We start from the raw sequence: 26098 nt of genomic DNA, 5'->3' as shown, positions 1-26098 counted from the left end.
AAAGCCCTTCTTTTGGCACATTCTCCATCTTGCAGGTTCCCAGAGCTGACAGAACTTGAGGCACCTTTAATTGTCTTTTATTCCCCATATACAATGTGTTTTATTGGCAAACCTCCTGCCTTAGACTTCTTCTTGGACCTAACTAATATAAAGCCATAAAAGCAAAGTACCTAAAAATTGCCCTCAATTAGCCTGTCTCAGCTCTCAGGAACAGGCACCCACACTGGTGTAGAACTGTCCCAGGGGGTAACCAGGTAAGGTACCCACAGCCCAGCCCCCTCAAATCCTTGGCCTCACCATCTCCTGCCACCAGGCCGCTTAGCTCCCTGGACTTTGAACACCCCACCCAGTGTGCATTTCATCCATCCACTCTCTTGATCTGGAACGCTTCCTGAGACCACAGATGATGGAGAGGTGAACTCGTGCAAATCTTCACAGCTATGTTACCGTGGGCAGGTGACCACATCTCTGAGAACCAGGACCAGCTGTCTACTTGTGAGGGCCCCCTTGTTCCAAAATTATGAAGATTTTCAAGATGGTGAGAGCACAGCATTCAGTTAAGCAGAGACCTCTTCTGAGCAGAAGCCCTGAGTTACCCCACACATCGAACACCCATGGAGCCAGTGCTGCCAGGGCCTGGTTTCCTCTAGGTGATTACCTAACTCACAGGGGTTAAGGGGTTTTCAAGAAGAGCCTGACAACAGTACCCGGCACTCAGTGACCATGAGTTTCTTTCTCCATTCCCTAATACTTGTCAGAAACTTGCTTAACCATCCAGACACCACTGTCACTTCCTTTGGAAAGCCTTCCTCAGCCCCTGGGTCTTAATCACACACCCCTCTTCTGTGACACTCAAATTTATGCTGTCAACAGAAGGGTACGTGTCTCCATCCAATTCATCCACCAGCAGGCTGGCCTGGGATTCAGCTGGCTTGATCTCCCCTCTCCTCCCCGAGGACCTGGTACTATGTGGCCTAACAGAGGTGCTCTCAGCAATGGGGAGCTGAATATAAAAACTCAAAGGCTGGAAGGGCTTTTGGAAAGTCGTCTGCCTCCTTTCAAACCAGGTTTGAAAAAGGCACTGTGGCAACACTGTTCCCATTTAACAGATGGTACTACTGATGCTCAGAGGTCAGTATGTTAGGTAGGCGTGGAGAACCAGTGTCCCCATTTGCTGATCCTCCTGATGCAGCCTGGTTAACAAAATGGCAAATGAGTTCACTATGTGTGAGGATTGTTTCAGTGGCTCGAAATAAAATGAAATAAAATAAAATCACCTAAAGCCTACAAGTCATCTAATCTGGCCATGGGGGTGGATTTAATTTCTCTGGCTTGCTAAGTCTATGAAGGTAAATGGAACAGGGAACATGGCTTTGAATGGAAGAGCCAAAGAATGGGTGGAGAAGCTGGTTTCCTTATTTGCAAAGCTCTCAAATGTAAGCTTCATCTAACACTATTTTGTTGTTATTTACCAACTAGACAGAATCAGGTGACCTTTGCAAGTCAAATATACCTGCCTCTATTTACACTAAAGATGTAGGCTGGATACGGTGGCTCATGCCTGTAATCCCAGCACTGTGGGAAGCCAAGGTGAGAGGATCACTTGAGCCCAGGAGTTTGAGATGTGCCCTGGCAACATAGCAAGTCCCCATCTCTACAAAAAAATAAAAAAAATTATCCAGGCATGGTGGCATGTACCTGGAGTCCCAGTTACTCTGGAGGCTGTGGGAGGATGGCTTGAGCCCTGGAAGCCGAGGCTGCAGTGAGCCATGGTTGCACCACTGCACTCCAGCTTGGGAAACAGAGCAAGACCCTGTCTCCAGAAAAAAAGGAAAAAAAAAAAAAAAAGATGCAGCTTGGGATAATCACTCCAAAATTAAAAGTACAAAGGTGGAACATTAGATAATAATTCTTGCATTAAATCCTTTCCTTTAAAATAGCCTTTTGTTATACAAAAATACAGGATCCACACCTCTTTGGTGAATGCAGAGACCTATATATACTGAATTTTCTTAAAGTGAGGATTGCCTCGGTCATTCTTGCGTGTTTCTGGAACAAGCGGGAATGCTTTATAATTAACAAAAAGCTAATATTGACTGGAGAGATTATTAATCCACAATTAAATACTAACATTTGCTGTAGAGAATGCAGGAACATGAGACTTAAGCATTCTCAACAAAAATGTTGCAAAATGCCCTACTGGCTTGGCAGAAGTACACAGCTCTGCCATGGCCACCCGTCTATACTCTGTGGCTGTGCTACCATGCAGGCAAGTTGAAGCTGCTTGACGCATCCATGCCCAAGCTCCCAAGCTGCCAGGAAAGAGCTGGCTTGTTTGATCAGGGGTGAAAGGTGCAGAGGAGGGAGGGGGTCAACCAGTATATGCATCCCACCAGACTAACAGGCAGACATAGCCCCACAGAGACCCCAGGACCCACACCTCTACCCCAAGTCCAAGACTGGTTTCCAAGGTAGGAGGAGGCCAAGCTTGGCTCCCACAGCCCATGCCAAAAGGGCGGTTCTATCCTCATTGATGGTGATGGTGGGATGTTCTTTTGAACTGTGGAAGGTTTCCCGACTCTGCAAGCCCATTCATAAATGACCTTGTTTTCGCTTACGGAATATAAAGCTCAGAGGTTTGGTGACTACCCCGCGGCCCACAAGGTGCATGATGAAGCAGGATCAGATGCTCCTTCCAATGCCACTGCCTCCCGCCCAGCATCTTGAAGAAGTTGAGTCATTAGCTCAGTAAGAGTTTCATATTTCTCAGAGTAATTCTTTAGCCTGTGTCTGGATAAAAGCACACACTGCATGACTAACACCAACACAGCAATAACATGAGGGCTGTGATCACAACTGTCAACCGGCTTCTATTTGGTCTTCTATTGCCAAGGTTAACTTTTCAGTGAAGATCAGCATGCCATGTTTTCCATGATCCAGTTCATCATTCTGGATTTCTTCTAGAAAAGACCAGAGTCCCATGGAGACGTCTGGGCTGAACTCAATGATGGCAATGCCCAAGTGCCTTCTAGAACTGTTTCCCCCTCCAGCGGGCTGTTTGCAGCTACAGAGACCTGTGTGATAGGTGGGAGGAGGGGGTGCCTTTCCTGAATCACAGGGAAGCCTTGCTGGGGTCTACCCAGCAGGCAACTTACATACATGGGCCCAGCAAACATTGGCAGAGATTCACTAACAGGGACCCTATTTAGGTTGCTGCAGACACCCTCTATTCTCGCTGGGTCTCCTATGGGAATCCAGTGGCTACTGAGCATCTATGTCCACATATCCCATCTCATTTAATGCTGACAACAATCCTAGGAGGCAGGTATCACTTTACAGAGGAGGAAATGAAGGCTCAGGGAGGTTAAGCCCCCAGCCTAAGTCACACCGCTGACAAGCCCCAACCGAACCCAGGGCAGCCAGACCCCGTAGCCATTCTTCCTGCCATTTCTCTTCACAGAGTGCATCCTGGACGCTGCTCAACTTCTAGCCTGTACCTAGTTCCAACAGGCAGTCAGCACAGTCCCTCTCCTTGACATCTCCCACGGGTGTGACTTGCGCCTCCTCCACGAGGCTGGCGCCTGCCCCCTGCCCCCCATCCCTTCCACCTCCCTTCCCCATGGGCACAAATGGCCCTGCAGGCCGCCAGCGTCTGCATTCCTAGAGCACATGCCCACTAAGGAGGATCCTGAGTAATTCAGCCCATAAATCATGGCCATTGTGAATTTCCCTTTTAGCCACAGGCAAAGTCAAATTTTCCTTCCCCCACTGTAGTTAACCACTCTTTGTTCACTGTATCTCTCTCAGCTCTGTCTGGCTGGGGGCCAGCTCTCAATTATTAATTAATCTGGGAGGCGCAGGTTGCATTCCTGGCCACCTAACCACTTCCTCCTCAGTAGGGAACTTGCAGGCCGGGCCTTTTGAGTTACATCAAGTGTCGCACAACATCCCAGTCCTGTCTTGTGGCCACTGCTGCAAGAAAGAATGCCTAACATCAGAGTTAAAAATAACAGCAGAAAACCTGAATATCCAGAAGTCGCCTTTCCCAACTTCATCCCATAGCACCAATCCAACCTGCATGCCCCCATCATCATAAAGCCATGATGTGCCTCAGTTTCTCTTGTCTGTGAAATGGGTAGATGTTCCCCGACCAAGTAAGGCAGCGGTCTGTGTGTTTGTGTAGGAAGGGAGTAATCAGTGAAATCACGAGCCCTCCCCTCTGGCAATTCTTACTAGCTGGAAAGGGAGACACCAAGACTTAAAAGTTAAGAAGCAGTCCTGGCCAGGCACAGTGGCTCACGCCTGTAATCCCAACATTTTGGGAGGCTGAGGTAGGCAGATCACGAGGTCAGGAAATAGAGACCATCCTGGCTAACATGGTGAAACCCCATCTCTACTAAAAATACAAAAACTAGCCGGGTGTGGTGGCGGGCGCCTGTAGTCCCAGTTACTTGGGAGGCTGAAGCAGGAGAATCACTTGAACCCAGGAGGCGGACGTTGCAGTGAGCCAAGATCGCGCCACCGCACTCCAGCCTGGGGGACAGAGCCAGACTCTATCTCAAAAAAGAAAAAAAGTCCTGAGCCTGAGCCACAGCAGGTGCTGCTTCTCACCTCATCCACTCGCTTTCTCCTCGCTGGATGAAGGAAAGCTCCAGGCGACTGGGGTAGTGGGGATAGCAGGGGTGAGGGCTGCAACTCAGCCTTATTAAAGTCATTCAAGCATCTTCAGGGGTGTTGAGGGAGAGGATGGAAGTGTGACCCCTCTTCGCTGGGTCAAGTTTTCGGGAGGTCTCTGCATGAACAAACACCCCGAGAAACAAGGGGACCAGCCTTGGTGTGAAATGGAGCCTTATGGCGGTGAAACCCAGGGGTGGAATCTGAGCAGTGTCTTTAATTCCTAAAAGTAACAAAGGTCTTTCCCTCCTTTTAAGTTACAAGTTAGAATGGGTACTTGATGTCAGCAACAATGCTGAACCTTTGCTGCTAGCTGGATGGAAGACAAAATGAAGCCGTGAGATCAGAGAAGGACAAAAATGATAGAAGCAACCTATCATAGCAAGGACAAACACTTACGTGGTAAATGCCATCAAGTATCCTAGTATCCTTTTGGTCATCTCCCTCCTCTGGGTCTATACACAGCTTCCAGTATGTCAACCTTACCCACAGAATCCACCGAGCTGTCAACTGTGAACTCCAAGGACTCAGCACCTTAGGATATATAGTCTAGGAAAGATCTTTAAATCTCATGCTTTCTGCATTCCATGTTATATCTGCTTTTGATGTGACAAGACAGATGACTTGGCCCCATATCTTCATATACTCTAGGGAGGAAGGGACGCTTTTGTCTCTTGGCTTCCCTTCCCTAAATACTGAGGCTTTCGGATAAAGCACGCATCCCACCAAGATAAATTACTGTGCACATACAATAAAGTACCATTAATTAGGACTCATAAATCCAGAGTTTGTAATAATTCCGAAAGCAGCTGGGTCGAAGTAAAAAAAAAAAAAAAAAAGTTTTGATAAACAAATGCAAAATATAAATAAGGTTCAGGAGAACTGTTTATCCTATTAGCACTGTATAAACAACTGGCATACCAATTACAAATCGCTCTTATCTGCTCTCGAAAGCACATCTCTGCATGACCTCTGACGGGAAACATTATCCAGTTAGTATCACAGTCTACAGTATTTGGAAATCACAAAACCTGATTTCTTAGACAGTATCCTTTCCAATTACCCACCACCCAGTCAGCCTGAACTGGTGAGGAGCCCCTGAGCTGTCAGTGTTCTTTCTCTGTGTATCTGGAAAGGAAGTCCAGTGGATGGCCGAGGTGCCTCAGCCCTGCTCTGGTAGTCAGTGGCCACCCAGGAAGGAGTGGCAGCCCTTGGCTCTGGCATGCCAACACGCCACCCAGTTATCTCCATGCCCATCTTCGAGAAGCAGCGTTGCCTAGGGCATTTGGCCAGGGGGCTCTGCCAACTCGGGCTTTTCCAAACGGGCAGGGTGGGCCCCACCCCTGTGTGGAAACCCCTCAGGCGTCAACTGCAGTAGGTGAACCAAGGACAGCCCGTTTGTGGCTTCCTTGGTGATTTACACATTAGCTGGGCCCCAGGTTCTCTCCGTGGGAGGAAGCAGCATTTTCAACCTTGGGGAAGACAGACATGAGGGGCCCCAGATAAGCTGGGGAGTGTGGAGTGGCAGGAAGAGGCCCCGGGCAAGGCTGTGAAGCCAAAGCGTGGAGAGAGTGCGTCGGTCCTGGCCTGAGAGGGACAGACTGCGAGGCCCCAGAGAAGTGGGCAGGGGGCCAAGCTGGAAATACCGAGGCTGCTCCAGCTCAAGGAGATGGCCCTGCCAAGTCGGGGAGGCGGCACTGACGAGAGAATGGCAGGTTCCGGCTGGGCCAGTCCCCAAGGGCACCAAGTCAGGAGCAACTGCCTGTGTCTCTGGGCACGTGGGGGCTGGAGCCATGCCAGGGAGACCCAGAGCCGCCAGTCTCCCCAGGGTGCCCCTGTCCTGGTGCTACCCTGCAGCCCACCAGCCTGAGGACCCCTGAGGAATGCAGAGCCCCTCCAAGTGGCACGCTGACCTTGGGCAGGGATTCAGGCCTGGCCACCAGACTGAGGATTGCTCTTTTCCCCTCCACCTTCCGACTCCTAGTTCTGGAGGTGCTCAGCACATCTCACTGAGCCCACTGTGCAACGGGTCCCTGCTGCTGCTTGCCTTGAGGGCACTTTGGACATCTTCTGGCTCAACAAGACCCTGACTGCACCCACTGGGTGAAGGAAGCAGCCTCAGAAGGGGATCCCAAGACTGGTAGGGACCTCTCCTCTGTGTCCTTTGGAGACGACTCCTCCTGTGGGACAGGGAAGCCAGGTGTATTAGTGAACTCCTTTTTCTCTCTCCCCCTACCAACTCCTCTGCATCTTCCCCTTGGGCTTCAAAAATTGCTATTGTAAGACCAATAAAAACACTACAGTTGGGGCTTGGCACTGTGCAAGCATCCTGCCACCAGACGGACATTCTGCCACAGACACCATGGGTTCTGAAGCTGACCCTTAACGGTACAGTTTGATGGGCGGGATTCTTTATCTCTATGTCTGGAATCTGAGCATCCACTGAGTTCAGCCCTCTTTCCCCCCATGGTGTTTACTCTAACCAACTCACTTATTTGTGAAGACCCAGCAAGAACCACTTCCCAGCAGGTCCTTCTTGCTGGAGTCTGACCACCTCTACCTCCCCCAAAGTGCCCCCTCCAGGCAGTGCTCCCACCCCACCACAGAGGGCTGCCCTGGCCTTGAACACAGGGAGCTCCACCCAGAAACCCTGGAAGCAAATTCCCTGAGGGGAAAGAGTGGGTAGAATGTTTTCAAGAACCACTCATTGTGGGTTTGGGTTTCAGCCAGCAGAAGTGCCACTGAGATGCCAGAGAGGCATTTCCTTGGGAGACAGAGTCCCTCTCACACGCTTGCTAGGCGCCTACTGTGTGCAAGGATGCACCCATGCAGGCATACCGGAAGGAGGACTGATGGTGCGGCGAGGGAGGCATTGGAGGTGGAAGTGAGGAGAAAATAACGGGGGAGTTCAAGGAAATCAGGGAGACTCTTGTTTTTGTAAACATCATTCCTTCCTTCTGGTCAGTTCCAAGTTCTTTAGTGGGCTATACACGCATTATTTTTTTCTCTCACATCAAAATAGCCCTCCCTCAGACTGGAAGAAGAACACAAACATTCTTTGCTGCTGGCCTGCAGGAGGTGAGCAGTCGCCTAGGGCTGAGCTGACTATAAGCTTGAAGACGCCCCAGCCTGGGAGTTCTGAGCGCCACTTCCTTGCTCTCGATTCAAAATGGACTCTGCTGTCTGGGGAATCCGCACACCACCCCAGTGGGCCATGTAAATGTCATGGGGTGAGGTGGGCATGCCACCCTTGGGCTGGCGAAAGCTCTGAGAAGTACAGGGTGCTGTGGAATGTACCGTCCAGCAGCAAGGGTGTGCGTATTTCAAAGAAATGTGGAGGAAGCCAGGGAAATCTAAAGGATTCCTTGGGAATGTCTGGGCCAGAGATCATTCAGCCTGACCTCCTCCCTTTACAGAAGAGGGAACTGAGGCCCAGAGCGCAGAGATCACTCATCCAAGGTCATCCAGGAAGGTAGGGCCTTACAGCTAGGGCTGCTGCCTTGGAGGAAGGCCCCCCATCCCAGATACCACCAGACCCAAGGAACGGAGACAAATAATCCTGGTGAGTCCAGCCAACATGAATTATTTTTGCAAAATGGTCTGTTTATTTGTTCTTGTGGGTAGAAGGGAGAGAGTCCTTCCTCGCATGGCTGTCGGAACAACTCCCCGCCTGTGCCTGCGAAGTGACCCGCCCTGGCTGGCCAGCACCACCACCAACTCTCAGGCAAAGGATGTGCGTTGCAAAAATGGGGCAAAGTTTCCTATTCTGAAGATAACATTGTAAGACACAGGAAGTCTGAGAGCACAGCTTGGTTTCCAGAAAGCCTCTGCACGCCCGTTCGCAACCCCTTCCATTGTACGGGGCTGCTAGAGATTCTGAGGCTGGGGGTGGGGCAGGAGGGACAGGGACAGTGCTAGGAAGTGACAGAAGCCACAGAACAGGTAAGAGCCCAGAGAGGGGTTTTCCCGGCTCTCAGGCTCACTGGATTTCGTGGCAATGCAGACGCCCCTCTGAGTTCCAGCTTCCTCAACTGAAAACTAAAAGGGTTAAAAGAGGCAGTGTTTCTCCTGCCCTGGTGTCCAGACTCCCAGGCCCCGCCCCTGGAGATTCTGATTCATGGGTCCTGGGTGGAGCTCGGGAACCTATGCTGTTAACGAGATTTAGGAGGCCCCTTTTCTGACTCTGATATATCATGATCCCTCGAGAGGAAGGTTCAACAGCCTGGCATGGTGGGGAGGGAGTTAGCTTCCTCCAGGGAGGGATGACAAGGGCAGGAAGGAGACCAAACCAAGTCAACTTCCTAGCATAAGACAGACGTGGTTGGTCCCAGCGCCAGGCCTGGGAGACTGGCCGGGAAGGCGACACTCTGGAGCCGTCACGGATGGCCCTGACTAGTGTGTCTGGGTGTGTTTGAGGACAGGCCCTTGGGACAGTGTGCACCTCCCTGTGGGATTTGGAATCAACGACCTCAGTTCATATCCTAGCTCTGCCGCTTCCTAGCTGTGTATCTGGGGTGAATGCCTCAGTTTCTCTGGGCCTCAGGTTTCCCAACTGTGACATAAGATCAGGAGCAGCCATGAGGATGAATCACTGGAAGGGGACTAAAGTACTAATCACTGACAAGTCCTTCGAGCCCGCCATGTGCCAGGCACACCTAGTTCTCACAATAACCCTACAATGTGGATGTTCTCAATTTTCAAAGTCACACCGGTGGTACGGTATCCTGACGGTTCCGCTCTGGCATGCAGGGAGTCTTCCCCTCATGCTGCCTTCCTTCCCTTCTCTGGATTTCAGGCACCGCCTAGCAGCCATGACGGGCACTGCTCTGCATGGGGCACCAGGAGACTGAGACACATCTCTGCCTGCAAAGCTCCAAGTCCAACAGGAAGAAAGGGTGTGACCGCAAAAGAGCATTATAATGAGGGGCAGCGAGGCAAGGAATAGAGAGACATCACATCCGTCTAGAAAAGGAAGGTTAACAATTAGAGATTTGAAGGCTGAGTGCAGTGGCGGGGAGGGTGCGAGGGATGGGGAGGAAAGGCGGCATTCCAGGTGTGGGGAACGGCATAGGCAGAGGTACACAGGCAGAAGACAAGGCCAGAAAGGTCTCGTTTGACCAGATTGCAGAACAGCATAAGGGCTAGTGAAGAGTCTGCAGAGGCCGCCTGGGGACCAGACCACGCAGGGCCCTGACTATCTGGTCAGGAGTAAGCACCTGTATTGGGCAAGGAGAACCGGTTCCCAGTTCCCAGTCTCAGGTATGCACACCCCAACAGAGGGCAGGGACCCTGCTTATACTACCTCTGGATCTCAGGATCCCACCTGGTGCCAACAAGTGGATGTAAATAATACTAGAAGACAGGTGGATTCTACAAGTGCAAACTCTAGGATTGTACAAAGCAGTGAAGATTCAGAGCTTTTGTTCCTGGTCTTTATTTCTGAAGCCTATTTAGAGGTAAGACAGACCACTCTAGTTTAAAAAATAAAAGGAGTAAACGAAAATCCAGCAAAGTACAGTGGGACGAGCGCCTATAAACATATACATATGTAGATCATCAAGTTTACTGTGCCGCAATCCATAGTCACAAAGATATGGAACCAACCCAAGTACCCATACATATCAGGTACAGTGTACATTGCTCAGGTGACAGGTGTACTAAAATATCAGAATTCACCACTACAGAATTCATCCATGTGACCAAAAACTACTTGTACCCCCAAAGCCATTGAAACAAAAAAAGTTTGCTGTGTTGTTCATGAATATTTCTCTCTCTCTCTGTCCAATACATCTGTAAAGCACTTCTGAAAGCATGATTATAAAGCCCCACTTTTTCTGGGGCTTTACCAAATTCTCTTATTTCTGTCCATTTTTGATTTAGGTATTTCAAAGACATGTTATCAGGTATACAAAGATTCTTGACTATTATACCTTACAGATCGTTTTGGCTTCGATATAAATAAGGGAATCAGCAAAAGAGAAATTTGGCCTGCCAGCTGTTTTTACCGAGTTTTGTTGGAACGTAGGCATACTCATTGTTTTATGTATTATCTATAAATGTTCTCAGGCTACAGTGGCAGAGCTGGATTGTTGCAACAGAGACTGTGTGCCCTGCAAAGCCTAAAGTGTCTACTATCCTTTTTACAGAAAAAGTTTGCTCTGAACCTCTTGGTTCCTGCTTTTTTGCCTGGAATTTTATTACTTCATATTAATATTGCTCCTCTAGCTTTCTTTTTCTTTAGCATTGACTACTATATCTTTTCCCCATTCCCTTTAGTTTGAACCTTTCTCCATAATTTTGTTAAGTTATATCTCTTCTAGATTAGCATGTAGCTGGATGTATAAAGACAAAATCTGAGAGCGTTTATCTTTTTTTTTTTTTTCCTGGAGACAAAGTCTCACTCTGTTGACCAGGCTGGAGTGTAATGGCACGATCTCGGCTCACTGCAACCTCTGTCTCCCGGGTTCAAGTGATTTTCCTGCCTCAGCCTCCCGAGTACCTGGGACTATATGCGCCTGCAACCATGCCCAGCTAATTTTTGTATTTTTAGTAGAGATGGGGTTTCACCATGTTGGTCAGGCTGGTCTCGAACTCCTGACCTCAGGTGATCCATCCACCTCAGCCTCCCAAAGTGCTGGGATTACAGGCGTAAGCCACCATACCCGGCCCTGAGAGCATTTATCTTTTAATAGATTATTTTAACACATTCATATTTATTGTTATGAGTATTTGGACCTGCCATGCTGTTCTGTTTTTTGAAATTTATCATGTTTTGTTGTTGTTTCCATCCTGCCAAGCTTTGAAACTCCCTCTCAGGAGAAGAGTGGGATGGGGAAGAAAGAGAAGCTTCTGTTTAGCAGTATGTTTAAATTCTATAGAGAGAGAATGTCACTATATTTCTTGCATAATCATGTATTACTTCATATTAATAATAAAAAAGAGTTTTCAAGAACCAAGAGTTGTGAATGTACAGGGATCTCTGTGATTAATTCTCAAGTCAGCAACAGTTCCAGTCACACTTTCCTGCCACTGCGTCCACCCGCAGACACACAATGACAACAACTTTCTATCCATGGAGTAAATGTGGAATTCGCTTCAAGGAGTATCCCACACCCACTCCATCAGACTAACAAGAAGCTGGCCCCACTGGGCTCTGCTGGTGGCCATGGGAAAGTGCTGTCAGGGGTAGGCACGCATGCCTGACAGCTGTCCCTGCTGCCCCTAGTCAGGCCACCACCACCACGTCTGCAGAGCCTACCCCAGTGCCCAGGATGCCCAACGCATTCCACACAACTCTTGTCCTGCCAGCACTTCCTTTGCGGCTCAGTGGACATTCTGGCATCCAGGCTGTGTGACCAGAATGCGGCACTCAGGGCAGCCCTGGCCAGACCCCCTCCAGGCACTGAACTGCTGCCCTCGTGCCTCTGCCAGGGGGCCCCACCTTCAGAATTCTCTTCAGCCCTCCCCAGAGTGTCAGAGCCAAGCAGGACCTCCAAGAGACTGTGGGACAAGAGCCAGAAGGGGCTGGCATCAAGGCAGGACAGACCCCAGCCTGGGAGACCCAGCCTGAGAGTCCTGCTGGACACCCCTCAGGAGTGAGCCTGGGTTCAGCTCTGCCTCCAGCCAGCCCCACACCATCTCTGGGCCTCTGCTCACTCCCCTGGGCTAAATACTGTGTCTACTGTCTCCTGAGTCCACATGAACCTCTGTCATTCTGGGGGACTCCTCCTTAAGGAAAGGGTGGCTACAGGGGGTCCCTGAGCCAAAAGGAAAGCAGCATTTCTTGCTATGTCTGACACCCCTAGACACCAGGTTCACTCCTTCAGAGGCAGGCCGGGACCGCACACCACGCCTCCTTCCATACCCTGCGTATCAGAGTTGGCAGTTGGTGAGGATGTTTAAGAAGTGTTCCCTGGACGTCTGCTGTGTGTTGTGTGTCTCGCACCACCCCTGTCTATTAGATCCTTATGGCGTGGCCAGGAGACGAGGACTATCATGTATGCTACAGATGGGGAAACTGAGGCTCAGGGAGATTAAGCCATGTCCTCAGGACACCAGAGCTAGTCAGCAGCAGAAGTTCCCCATCGCTAACCCCAAGTCTAACGACTCCCAGTCGGGGTTTTTTCCACTACACCACAACCGTCTCAGGTAGACATGAGGCAGAACTTCCCTCCCAATGTATGAGCATCGGGCCCAAAACTCCCTGTAGGGGAGGAGGAAGGAATCTTCCCAGGGAGGAGAAACAGCCAAAACAGACATAAGGGTAGCATCTTCCTCCCACCCCCAACCCTAACCTCTGTCCAGGGGACACAGCTCATGCTGCAACCACTCTGCCTGAATCCACTTTGTGATTTTAGGCAAGTTAAGTCCTGGACTTTGGTTTCCTCAAACCCAAGAGGATGGACTATCGGAAACTCTGGTGTCCCTTCTGGCCCCACCAGTCCAATCTCCACTGGCAGATTCTGCCATGTGTATGGGACCCTCCCCTTTGTGGGTATGTGGGATGGAGGGGAGGGCAGACAGAACGATGGAAAACAAATATTTTCAAGGGATGGGAGTAAACACCACTGTTGGCATGGCAGCACCAGTGGAGCTGCTGAACTAGAATCCTGAAACCGTTAAAAATAGGAAAAGAAACGGTACAGTTCACATATTTTGCAAAGCTAAGTTAAATCAACATCTGCAAAAAATATCCCTGTTAAACGGAATAGCAGGATTTCATTAAGTAAATTGCAAGTTGGCAAAAATTCTGAAAGAAAGGGGAAAAGCCACGGGCTGGCCTGTAATTTAAACCTTATTTTAACTGTGACAGCATGACTGCAAAGGGCTCCGTTTCCAAATGAAAGGAAAAAAATAAAATAAAACCTAAAAAAAAAAATTTTTTTTTAAAGGGCCTCCTGCACTCCCAGGCACCCCCTACTCCTAGCTTCCACGTACCCACAATATTTTCAGTAATTATAATGTTACCTAGTTTTCCCATGGATACAACAAACGAGGGACAGGGAGAAGGGGGAGGTGTAGGGAAGAAGGAGGAAAAAGTGAACACACAGACAAAGTCACCATTGTCACCTCTAATTAGGCTTTTTTTTTTTTAACCAAAATGGCTTGAAGCATAGAACTCCGGGAATCTTTTCCTTCCTCCAGGAGGCCTTTCTGTTTAACCCCACTGTGGGTTCCCCTGGCATGAAGCCCCATACAGTGGTGGGGGCCAAACCCAGCTTAGCCCAGAGAGGAGGAGATTGCCCCTTCACTTGCTGGGATGACCCTGCTGCTCACCTCGGGCAGGCTCCTCCCTCCCTGAGCCTCAGGTCCTCAGCCCTGGAATGGGGTGACAACAGCAGCCACTGCCCAGACCCTGGAGTACCAGCAGAGCAGTGGAGAGGAGGATAGGAAAGCCCTTTGCAAAACCCAGAGCACCTGAAAGTCCGGAGACAAGCTGGGGCTCTTCCACCTGAAGCCCAGGTAAGCAGATGGCTGCAGTGGTGATTTCACGAACCTGTAAGCAATTGCAGACACAGCCTTCAACACTCAAGATCCTGCCCTACATCCTCTACTGAGCACCGCAACCTCTCCCTTCATAGCTAAAACCCAGGGTTCCCTGCATCAGTCCCTGTGGTGTCATTCAAGGATGGTTCAATACCTGGAATGTGCTTCTCATAAAAGAAACTTGAGCAGAAGGGATCATCTACTTGGCTGTTAAAAAATCTGTTTTCTTATTTGGCAATGGAACACACACTCACTTCTCTCTTCCCATAAAGAATCTTACTGTTAACCCTCATATCTAAAAAAGATCAATGTAAAGCCAACCTGTCACGCTGGCTGGGGCTGTGAGTCCATGAGAACCTGCCTGGCACCATCCCGTGAACAAACAGAAATTTCTGCTGGATCCTCAAACTGGTGTTGATTCTTCAACATGGCAGTGGCCCTTTGTAGTGGGCCATGACTCCTCCCCATCCCCTCCAAACCCTTATGAAGGCTTTGAAGGGTAAAGACAGCACTGGAACCAATAAACAGCTTCTTTTCTGCACACAACTGATCTGCTGCCAGTTTCCAGAAAAAAAACAAAAATGGACCTTGAGAGTGTGCAGTAATTTACAGGCCCAGAGAAGGTAAGGTGTTTGCCTAAGGTCACACAGCAAATAAGCAGTAGAAGAGGGGATTACAGATAAGAATAAAGCAGCCTATCCCTCAGCCCCTACTGGAATCTTATCTGCTTGGTGAGGTGAGACACATAGCACCCCCAGCCCACACAGCCTCCCCTCACCTAGCACCCCTCTGCTACCTCTGCTAGGAGCCACAAAGCCTCATTCTGTCCTTTTCATTGTTGTCTTAAATGGACTTTTAGCTCCCACCCTGTTGGGGTACCTTTCCTCTGAGCCTTAGTGAATCCATCTGTAAAATGGGAATTACAATTAATCATATCCCATCCTCAGGATGGTTATAAGGATTCAGAGAGACACTCTACATAAAAGGCCCAACTCTGTGCTGAACAGCTATTAGGCACTCATTCTGCATAACCCTACAAAGCCCAGCACAGAAGGCACTCAGAGAAATCACTAAATGGTATGAAAAAGAGAATAAATGAATCCTATCCACCTCGTAGTATCAATGCTGAGGGACAGAAAATAAAATGGGCACATGCATTCACTGAGCTCCTGCCCGGTACCACTGGCTGTACTTCACACAAGAGACCTGGGTGAACAGTGTATGTCCACGTGCAAGTGGAAGGTGGTCAGGGGAGGCTGTCTAAAAGATGCAAGTATGAACCCCTGAATACTGCAAAGCTCAGTCCAGTCTTTCTGCAGCACAGGAAGAGCCTGCCCATTATCCAGGCAGTGACACCCAGAGCCAGGCAAAAGTCTGACCTTTGTGCAAGGGTAAGTTTCAGCTTGACCCCTGCCTTTAATTTGAGAGCACAAGCAAGAGGTTGGCCCATTTATTGAGAGAGGCAGAGGTTGAAGGAGTCCAGAGAATACTCTGCTGTCAGGCGGAGAGACTGGAGGAATGAGAAATATGCCCTTGTTTTTGAAGACCAGGTAGCCATAGCACCCATTTATGGAGCATTACTATGTATATTCTTAACTCAATCCTGAGATGAGATTTTTACTTTTACAAAGCAGGGCAGATGAGCCCATGACCACCCACCTACATGTCACTTATATAGAGGTGACATCTGAACTTGAGCTTCCAGGCACCCTGCACACTGCCCTTTGGGGCCTCCGAGGGCAGGCAGTGCCAGGAAGTTGGCAAGGAAATGAAACCCGAGTCATCCAGCCTGGGCACCCCTGAGCCAGGATCGAGGAGTCCTGGCTACCTGTCTGGGGCTGTTTCCCTCAGACCTAAATCTCCGAAAGAGTGATGAAGTCCTGCAAGAAGAGGAAGAAAAAAAATGTAAATTTCCTCTTCAAGTTCAATGAGGATCTTTGAGGAAGGAAGGCCTGAGTTGTGCAAGGTGGGGAGCAAGTATTAGATCCTGTTGGCCCTCCTACCATGGCAGAGGGCTAGAGGAGCCACAAGGCTCACTCCTAGTTCTGCCCAGTTCCTAGTATGGTATGACTTTGAGTAAGTCACTTCCCTTCTCAGAGCCTTGGTTTCTCCATCTGTGGAATGGACTCAGGCCCACAAATAAGATCCTTACAAAAGGCCACCCAAGGGAGCCGAGGCAGGAGGAGGGAATAGAAGAGATGGTGCCTAGAGCAGCAGTGCTGAGTGCTACAGGAACAAGGAGGTGCCACTGGGGCTCCTTGGAGATGGCCCAATGCACAAGGACTCACATCTGCCCAGATCCCTGCGACTGGAGTGACAGAAGGGCAGGCTGGCGTATGACAGGCTGCTGGCACTGAGATGGGCACTGGATGTCCCTGCCCCTCCCTGGGCACACCCTCTTACAGGACCCATCACCTTTCCCACATCCCGGATCCTAAAAGTGCTGGGAGGGTCTGATCAGGCCTCAGGGACCTTTGTGGGAAATGCATGGGAGGCTGTGGAGGAAGAGGAGGGAGGACAAGGGGCTTTAAAACCTGGGCTGCAAGACCCCAAACAAGCATTCTTCCCTCTCTGGGGCCCTTCAACTTCACCTGCAAAATGGCAATAACGAAACAACCTTCCAAGGGTTGTATGTCATGAGAATTCAGTAAGACAGCACACTGAAAGCATGCAGCACATGTACGCCTTTGGCAAACATTACCCCTCTCCCCCTGCACCTTCTCCCTGGATGCCCCTTGCTGTCCCGTGCCAAACATCACCTCCTCTGTGAAGCCTTCCCACACTTACCTAGGCAATTCTTCTGGGTTCCCACAGCAAAATATTCAGATTTCTATAAAAGTTTTCTGGGTTTTTTTTATTTTTTATTTTTTTAAAGAGATGGGGACTCACTCTGCTGCCCAGGCTGGAGCGAAGTGATGCAGTCATAGCTCACTGCAGCCTCGAACTCAAGCAATCCTGGGCTCAAGCAATCCTCCCACCTCAGCCTCCTAAGTAGCTGAGACTATAAGCATGTGCCACCACGCCCAGCTAATTTTTATTTATTTATTTATTTTAGAGACGGGGTCTCACTATGTTGTCCAGTCTGGTCTCGAACTCCCAGCCTCAGTAATCCTCCTGCCTCAGCCTCCCAAAGTGCTGGGATTAAAGGTGTAAGCCACTGCACCCAGCCCTATGTATGTATTATTAAATTATGAGTCTGCTTCCATTCAACTGTGAGCATTCTGAAAGCAGGGGCAAGAGCTGGTGGAGTGACACAAGACCATCTACCCTAGTGGAAGAACTCAAAACACCCTCCAAAGTCACACAGACAGTCAATGCCAGACCTGGCCTTGAACCTGAATCTTCTGAACATGAGCCTGGGGCTCTCCCCTGAGGCTCTCCTCCAGCAAGATCTGTGGTCTGTCAGAAAGTAGGGAGGGCCCCCCATGGAGGCAAAGCTGCCAGCACTGGCCCCAGCCATCCTGACCTACGAGAGTCCCAGAGTCCTGGGAGTCCTGAGACCCAGAAAAGCTTCCTAGGCCTCAATGACTCCAGCTTGAAAGTGGGCAATTCTCATTCCACCTCCCTCAATGGTTTCCCTGAGGAGCAAGTGAAAAGCTGGATTATTAACTGCCTGGGAAAAAAAAAAAAAAAGAGCTGCCATTAAATGACAGGGTTTTTATTATGTTTATAAGCAACTATAATAAAACATACCTTACATAGCAGCTTCCTACGGAAGAAGTAGGAGGAAAGGCACGCTGGCCCTCCAGGGCCCAACTCCAATTCTGGCTGTCACTAAGTCACCGTGTGACTCGGAGAAGTCACTGGTGTCTCTGAGACTGTTTCCTCTTCTCAACAAAACAAAGGTTTGGTCTGGCCCATCGCCAAAGTCCCTCCAGCTCTGACATCCTGCTCTGTGCCTGGCACCATGCAGATGTCGGGGGTAGAATGGACAACTCAGGCGTCCAAGCTCTGGTGAGTCAAACATCTGGCACAATGACCCACTGAAGACGGGGTGAGGGCCACAGCCAGAGCATGGCCAGTCATCTCCTTCCCACCACTGGCTTCACACACTTTGCTTTGACCTTGACATAGGCCTGCCACATCAGGAAAGCAGTGTAGACTAGGGGCTCAGGAGGCCAGGGCTTTGGGTCTTAGTTCCTATGGGCCTCAGTTTCCCATTGTGGAAGAGGCAGCGATAGACCCACCCAGCTTGCCACCTCACAGCCTGATGGGAGGGCCATGGGAGGGCCTGCACGATCAGCCTGGAAGGGATGGGAGTGGGAATGAATAGTCCTAAACATCCACTATGCGGGGAAGTACCAGGCACTGTTCGTGGACTACCATTCAAGGCTCACAGTTGGTGGGCAAGTAGGTTCAGCAGCTTCACCAGGGCCACGGGCTACCAAAAGGCCGAGCTGGGACTGGCCCCACCTTTGGATTCTAGAGTAGGAGGTAAAGCCTGCAGGTCTGAGCCCTCTGTGCAGAGCAAAGATGATCACCAACACCACCCTCTGACTTCCTGCAGAACAAGGCTCAACATTTTGCAAAGTGCTTTTACTCAGAGAACCTCAGGCACAGGGCCTTCTCGGTATTTGTTCTCCAAAAGGCAGGGATTTGCTGGGTTCTCCTTTCCTTAGAACAAACTACTGCTCTAGGAGACCAGTGCGGGGGGTGGAGGTGTCTCTGGGTTACTCATGGCCTGACACGTGGAGGCCCAGCAAACACCTCTGCCGGTGCTCTGCTCACATACCCTCAGCCCCTACCAATTCCATGCAAATGCCAACACCTGCTTTTGTCCTAGGACTCGCCCTGCCTGCTAGGGGCTTGTTCTGCCTGAGTACTGGGAAGTACCAGGAACACATGCACTAGGAGTGGGGGATTAATACCCCAGCTCCCTCACCCGTTGAGGAGGATAGCTGGGGTGAGTTCTGTATTGCTTCTCTAACTTCCCAGCAGGATTCAGCTCCGATTGCCCACAGAAGTAGCTGGCTTGATAATGCCACCTGCACTGGCCCCTTCTCTTCCCTTCCCAGCACTCTCCTAACTGCTGTTTCCTGGGTCAACCCCCCTGCCACGATACACTGTGCACTTGAATTTCTGGTGCGAGATCTGCTCCTGGGAAAACTGCCCCTTGGCATCAAATAAATCAGACCATAGCCAAATCCAAGTCCTTCAAAAGATGGGAAGCACTGTGAGAACAAGGTTTGGGTCCTATCTGATTTGTACTCCACACTAGGTACAGGGATGTTCCCTTAAATGGAGCAAAATGAAATTCGGATGAGTCATTCAATGAGCATTCACTGGCCACATGGAATGTCCCAATCTTCTGAGCATACAGAAGGACACTTGTCCTTGTCCTCAAGGCACCCCCAGTCTAACTCGGAGCTAAGATATGCAACAGTTTATGAAGATACCCACAAAGAAAGAGGGGTTTGGTACCAAGGGGGTTTTCTTAGTTGTCTCGATTTGATGCCTCTGTCTTCCTCAGCGGTGACTGGCCCAAGGTCACGTTGCTCTGCTGTTTATCTGTAAAAACAGATTTCAAGCCATTCCAGGGTAGGGTTGCAAAGAAGCCCCGCTGTGTCCCTCACAGCAGCCCAGAGGATAAGCTGGCAATCAGTACAGGGCCACTGGTTAATCTCTGAGGAAAGAACACGTGCGTGAGGGCTACGTGTGCTTCCCATGTGTACACATTAACCTCGAAGGACAACACCTCGCCAGGGCTGGAAAATGTGCCGAGGACACATGATTTTCCCTTTCTCTCTTCAGAGCCAAATCCAATCTGCAGCAGGCTCCGCTGTCCCAGCAACTTTGAACAACTGTCCACGTACAAAGACTCGATTCTGGCACACAGAAGGGGGTGCCACCTGGGATCAGTCCTCCTTGGGTAGGTATCAGCTGCGATTAGAATCACAGAGTCCCTGGACCCAGGAGGATTCAACCAGGCACCTTCCATCATGCATTGAGCTCACTGGACACAGGAAGTGCCCAATGATCGCTGTGTCTCTGCCCCCTCGTTTCCTAGACCTGCAAGGGCCCTCTGGAGCTTCCACTCCATTAATTTTTTTTGTTTTTTTGAGATAGGATCTCTGCCACCCAGGCTGGAGTACAGTGGAGTTATCATGTCTCACTGCAGCCTCCAACCTTCTGGGCTCAACTTTGCTCCCATCTCAGCCTCCTGGGTAGGTGCATGCCACCATGCCTGGCTAATTTTTGTTTGTTTGTTTGTTTTCAGATGGAGTTTTGCTCTTGTTGTCCAGGCTGGGGTGCAATGGCGTGATCTCGGCTCACTGCAACCTCTGCCACCAAGGTTCAATCGATTATCCTGCCTCACCCTCCCAAGTAGCTAGGATTACAGGCACCCACCACCATGCCCGGCTAATTTTTGTATTTTCAGTAGAGACGGGGTTTCACCATGTTGGCCAGGCTGGTCTCAAACTCCTGACCTCATGATCTGCCTGCCTTGGCCTCCAAAAGTGCCAGGATTACAGGCCTGAGCCACTGTACCTGGCCAAGTTTTGTATTTTTTGTAGAGACAGGGTTTTGCCATGTTGCCCAGGCTGGTTTTGAACTCCTATGCTCAAGCAATCTGCCCATCTCAGCCTCCCCAAAGTGCTGAGATTACCGGCATGAGCCACCACACCGAGCCCACTCTGGTAATTTTGAACCAAGAAGGCACAACAGAAGCACCTGGGGAACCAACTGAATTAGAGTGGGCATCGGGCATGTGTATTATGACAAAGTTCTTAATCTGAATTCCTGATTTAACAGAGAAACTGAGTCCCCAGGGGTGGTGACTGACCCAGGAATCCATAGCTCGTATCAAGTCCTGGCAAATAAAATATTTTGAAAAGCACATCTCATCCAAGTCTCTCCCTATAGCTTTAAAAGGAAACTCCCGTCGAGTCTCCTTTTCCTGACAGTCTTGGGCAAAAGCAAGTTAGGGAACAGCAGGGAAGGGGAAAAGCCTGGGGAAGGGCAGGAGAGTAGGAACTCCCTCCCCTGAAAGGGCCTTGCAATCTAATGAAGTGAAGAGAGGGAGATTCAGGTGGCAGTTCAAACGCTAACGTTTTAAAGATGAAAGTATGCAATTCAATTAAATGTTTAAATAGTGTTTTCTCATACTAAATCACTGAAACGTTTGTGCATTCCTTGAATTTCTCAGGGCACTGTTCATTTTTATTTATTGTTGTAACCCAATGCCCTTAGCTGCGTGAATGGTGCTATTCGAAGGAAACTTGTTTTGCAAAGGGGAAAGTTGTCCCAGGTCTCTTAAAAGGTTCGTTATGTGCGTGGCAACTAGGCTCTATTAATAATCCCGGACTATATAGGCAAGGCTTACTTTCCATTTAGCATTATATTTTCCACAATTCTGTAAACAGCTCCTCCACACAAACTCTTTTGATATTTAATTCCTCCCTATTTTTTTTGCCTAACCACTCTTCTCTCTGGGCCTACTCCTTATTAAAAAAAAAAAAAAAAAAAAAGGGAGGGGGGAGAAAGAAATCACCAAGCACACATATTTTTTCAATTAAGCCATGCTTGGTGCCAAAATATATGGATCCCACTAATAGCCATAAGTAATCTTAAGGTCTTTTCCCCAAATATTTTGATTATTTTACAAATCCCCCAAGGAATGTGCTCTTAGGATGATTTATGGAGCCCAGGGAGGCTCATGATCGGAAGGAGGGGTCTGGCTACAATGGGCAAGTTAGGGTGTGGGGTGGCTGTGTGCACCCCCAGCCACTGCCTCATGACGGAGAAGGAGAAGTGGGGTGCAAAGGGCTCTCAGGGAAGACTTTAGGCCACCCCTGTGAGAATGGTAAGGATTAAGGGTTCCTACACGGGACAGATGGCTGCAGTCAGTCCTGAGGAAATGGTGGCCAGAGCAGAAGTGACCACCCCCAGACAACCCCTGATGTCCAGTAATCCCCAAGTGATTTGCATTGGCCCTGCATTCTAAGGCAGGTGTTTCGTCCAACCTCTATGAAGTTTAAGCTCCTCATTTTCCAATTATCCTAGGTAGGTGTGACTAAGGGGAAACCATGGAGTCAGTGTCCGAGGAAGGCTAACCTAGTCCTAAAAACTACCTATGAATCAGCTTCAGGTGAGAAGCAGCAATGCCAGTAGGCAGATGCCAGTAGGCAGTGCCAATGCCAGGCAGGCTCTGCACTCAGAATCTCCCAGCCTCCTGACCACGAAGCCCCTGAACCCCCAGAGGGAACACCCAGAAAAGAAGGGGGCCAGGGCCCACAAAGACCAGCTGGGAGGAGCAGGCTTAGTGCCCCCACGGGGAAGCAGGGAGTCTGGCCAGAGCCTCCTGCTGACGGAGGGAGTCCAAATCAAGGCCAGGCTCCTTAGCACCAGCAGGTAAGGCACTCTTGGGGAAGGGCAGGTGTGGTGGGAAGGCCAGGCCTTGGCAGTCAGAGGCCCATGACCCATCCATGTCCCACTGGCCTGGTCACGCAAACACGGCAAACCACGCAACCGCTGGCCAAGCCTTATTTTCCCCACTTGACATGTGGAGATAAGAATTTCTGTCCTCCTGGCTGGATCCTCTCAGGGAAGATCAATTGGATCAATTAGATTAGTTGGATTATTTTTGTAAAACGAAAATCAAGCCAGGAGGAACTTTATGTATTAGTGCTATTATAGCAAGAACTGACATACTAAATGTCCAAAAGCACAATATCCCAGAAAGTCACTCAAACATACTCTTCCCTTATTAATACTTCAAAACAAGATTAACCGTTTGGAGCGCTGGATCATGCCCCCAGCTCTGGGGGATTCAATTCTTCCCCCACCGTCAACTCTGATTTGAAGGGTCTGGGAATCACATGGAGCCGGGGAACTTGCTGGATTCACTTATGGGTACTGTAAGTTCAAGTTCAGAAGCAAGCCCTCTGCACTACCTCCGCCAGCTGCTGTCAAATCAAACCTCGCCCTGCCTGGTCACCTGAGCAGTTTGATTATCGTGTCCACCAAGGACACAAAATCAGCCACAGCCAGAAGTGTCCAGGCCTCAGCTTGACAAAACTCAGGGTACAAAAACTTCGGCAGTCACTGTCTCAGCCTCCCACATGCAAGATGGTGTCTCAAAATAGCATTTTTCTCTGAATGAGTGATTGACTTTTAATAAGCAGGTATGCACAGATCCCCAGCCCCCACGGCCAACACCAGGACCCCCCACCCCACCCTAGTGTAAATCCAGAGAGGAACTTGGAGCCTCTGTGTCAGCAGGAGGAACAATAGGCTGAAGTCAGGGTCCTTGAGGATGTGGAACAAAGAGCTGGCTTGCCAGGGACGGAGACCTTTAACTTCCAGACCTTTAAACCACACGTCCCAGCCCACGCGAACCAGCCCACACGTCCCAGCCCACGCGAACCAGCCCACGCGCCCCAGCCCACGCGCCCCAGCCCACGTGAACCAGCCCATATGCCCCAGCCCACACAAACCACCCCAGGCGCCCCAGCCCACACGAACCAGCCCACGTGCCCCACAGGAGGGAGGAGGATAGCCTGTGGGTCATGCGGCCTTGTGAGGGTTCCAGCTTTGCTGGGGCAGAAAACCCCCACTTCACAAAGGATTAACAGGACAGGAGTCACCAAAGTTGCACAGCTGCCGTGTCCCTTTCAGCAAGTCTAGCATTTATCATGAAACTTTCCCTCACCTGTATGGGAGGGCTTGGGGAGGTTCCAGAAGGGGTGGGCAGAGGATGGTGAACCCACTGCCAGCCTGCTCCATCTCCCCCACCCCCAGCACCCTGTGATGCTTGGGGAGCCTGGGCCTCTTATCCGGGCCCACCAGCCAGGCACTAGGACACATCCCCACTGGTCACACCTGCCTGCAACAGGCCTTTGTCTCTGGCTCTGAACTGGCTGTGGGACATGGGGACGAGGGAGGGGTGGGGGTACCACAGGACTTTGGGGAAAAACAGAGGAACTGCAAGGGGCCTCCACACTTGACACCATGTGGTTCTTATCTAGACAAAGAAATAGAGATGAAAGAACTCAAAGAGCATGTACCACCCACCCATTCACTCTGTGGGTGAGCAAGCTGAGGCCCGGAGAGGGAAAGGGACTTGTCCAAGGTCACACAGCAAGCCGGAGGCAGAGCTTGGGCTGCAGCCTGACTCTGAGTCTTCTGCCAGGCCACTGGTGGGCCACGTACCCGGCACAAGCAGCATCACTTTTCTAACACTTGGTGTCCTCATCAACAAAATAGATTGAGTAGTCAGATCACCAAAATACCAGGAAAGTCTAAGATGGGTGTTTCTGCCAAAGTACAAGTGTCCTCCTGGAGTAGGAAGCCCTTTTCCCCTTGGCCTGTGCGGAAGGGGCGTTTAGGGAAAGGAGTAGAAGAGAACAGGCGGGAGGAGACCACTGAGAGCTGTTTAAAAGTGGGGCCCAGGAAGCCGGGTGGGGTGAGGAGAGTCCTCTCTCGGGGGAGGGGCCTCTGGAGCTGCCAGGCAGAAGGCATGCCAGCTGGGGTGGGGGTGCTGTGAAAGAGGGACCTAGGGTAGGGGTGCGGGTAGGGGGCTCAAGGCCTAGAGGGCTCGGCTGGAGCTCCGGATTTTAAAAGCAGGATGTGTGGCTGGAGCCTCTCTTCTCTCAAATAAACAATCCACAACCTTATTCAAAACAGAGGGGCAGCCAGGGAAGAGTTGGATCACCTTATTTCCATACCCCCTGGGAGTGCCACCAGCCACCTTGGAGGGTCCTGCTAAGAGGTTTTGGGGAGGGCAGGGTCCTGGGCTGGAAAGCAGCCACCCTTTGGCCAGAGGTCACCTGGTGGGGGGCAGGCTTGCTGGACCTGTAGGGCCAAATTCTTGGCAACTGACCCTCCCCCCAGCCCCCATCTTGACCACAGGCACCCAGATTCTTGGCAAGAACCAGAAAGGAGCCCCCAAGAACAAAGTCTGGTCCCTTAAGAACACTGAGGCTCAGTCAGGCAATTGCCCGGGTCTCATAGGAGCTAGGAAATCAGCCCAGACTCCCCACCTAGTGCTTCCTAGCACCCACTAGAGTGACTGGTGATGAGGGCTGTGGGCAGCACACTGGCTTATCCCACTTTCCTGCGGGGATCTAGACCATTCCACCAACCTTCTTGGATTCACTGGTCCCACAGAGCCTTTGTTCACTTGACCAGTATTTACGACAACAAGGTTCTAGGCTTAGGGGGTGTAGCCAGCCATGAACAAGACTCAAAGCTTACTTTAAGGAGTTCACCATCAGCTTCTGTGGGTAACACACTGCTTTCTGTTGTTCAACATTCACTGCACGTCTAGTCCACATGGCCCTGAGCAGGTGCCAGGGATGGAGGTGGATGGAGTGGATGTGGTGGCCATGGCCCCACCCTCAGCCTGGACTTGGGATCCGGTGGCCTTTCAGGTGTCTGCCAGGTGTCCCGACACATGATGTCTTCCCCCTTGAGGCACATGGAAGCCGCCTGAGGACACAGACCTGGTCTTTACTCTTTAGTACGTTCCCAAATGGCCTGGCCCGAGGCAGGCCACACAGCATTCACTCAAAAACTGGGAGTGGACTATTTACCAAATGCCTCCCTTCCTCTGGCAGGAAGTCGCTCCCAGAGTCGTGGTTTTTGTTTTTTTCGACTCTTTCTGGGCTCGTGGTTTGGAAATAGCAAAGGGTTGTGAGTTACAGGATCCGGGCCCTCTCCTCCAGGGTTGCTGAGAGAGAAAACAGATACAGCCTTTCCGGAGGGCACTCTGACCTTAAATGTGTGTGGCCTTTGACCTGGCAATCCCACTTCTAGGAATATATCCTAAGGAAATCACCAATGATGTGCACAATGACATAAGATGCTCGCCAAGCGGCAATGTTTTATGATAGTTTCTTTTTTAAAAAAGTCACTGCAACAACCTAAATATCCAGCCTTGGGGGATTGGTGACGTAAATATGGCATGGAATACTAAGCAGCCATCAAAAATCACAGA

General features: G+C 50.3%; 1 protein-coding gene across 2 annotated transcripts in view; it reads right to left on the bottom strand.

The window, feature by feature from the left end:
* SMAD6 (SMAD family member 6) overlaps positions 1 to 26098 on the bottom strand; it is an 81713-nt gene that overhangs the window by 13094 nt on the left and 42521 nt on the right. The window contains exon 4 of one of the 2 annotated variants that reach the window (XR_012415090.1): positions 14092 to 14170. The exons of the other annotated variant lie outside the window; for it this stretch is intronic. The gene's annotated coding sequence lies outside the window, so the exon portion shown is untranslated. The remainder of the gene's footprint in view (positions 1 to 14091; positions 14171 to 26098) is intronic. 2 annotated transcript variants of the gene reach the window in all.

The sequence above is a fragment of the Macaca fascicularis genome, chromosome 7 (genome assembly GCF_037993035.2).
Source record: "Macaca fascicularis isolate 582-1 chromosome 7, T2T-MFA8v1.1".
Lineage (NCBI taxonomy): Eukaryota > Metazoa > Chordata > Mammalia > Primates > Cercopithecidae > Macaca > Macaca fascicularis.
This window is presented reverse-complemented; position numbering and strand designations above follow the sequence as displayed.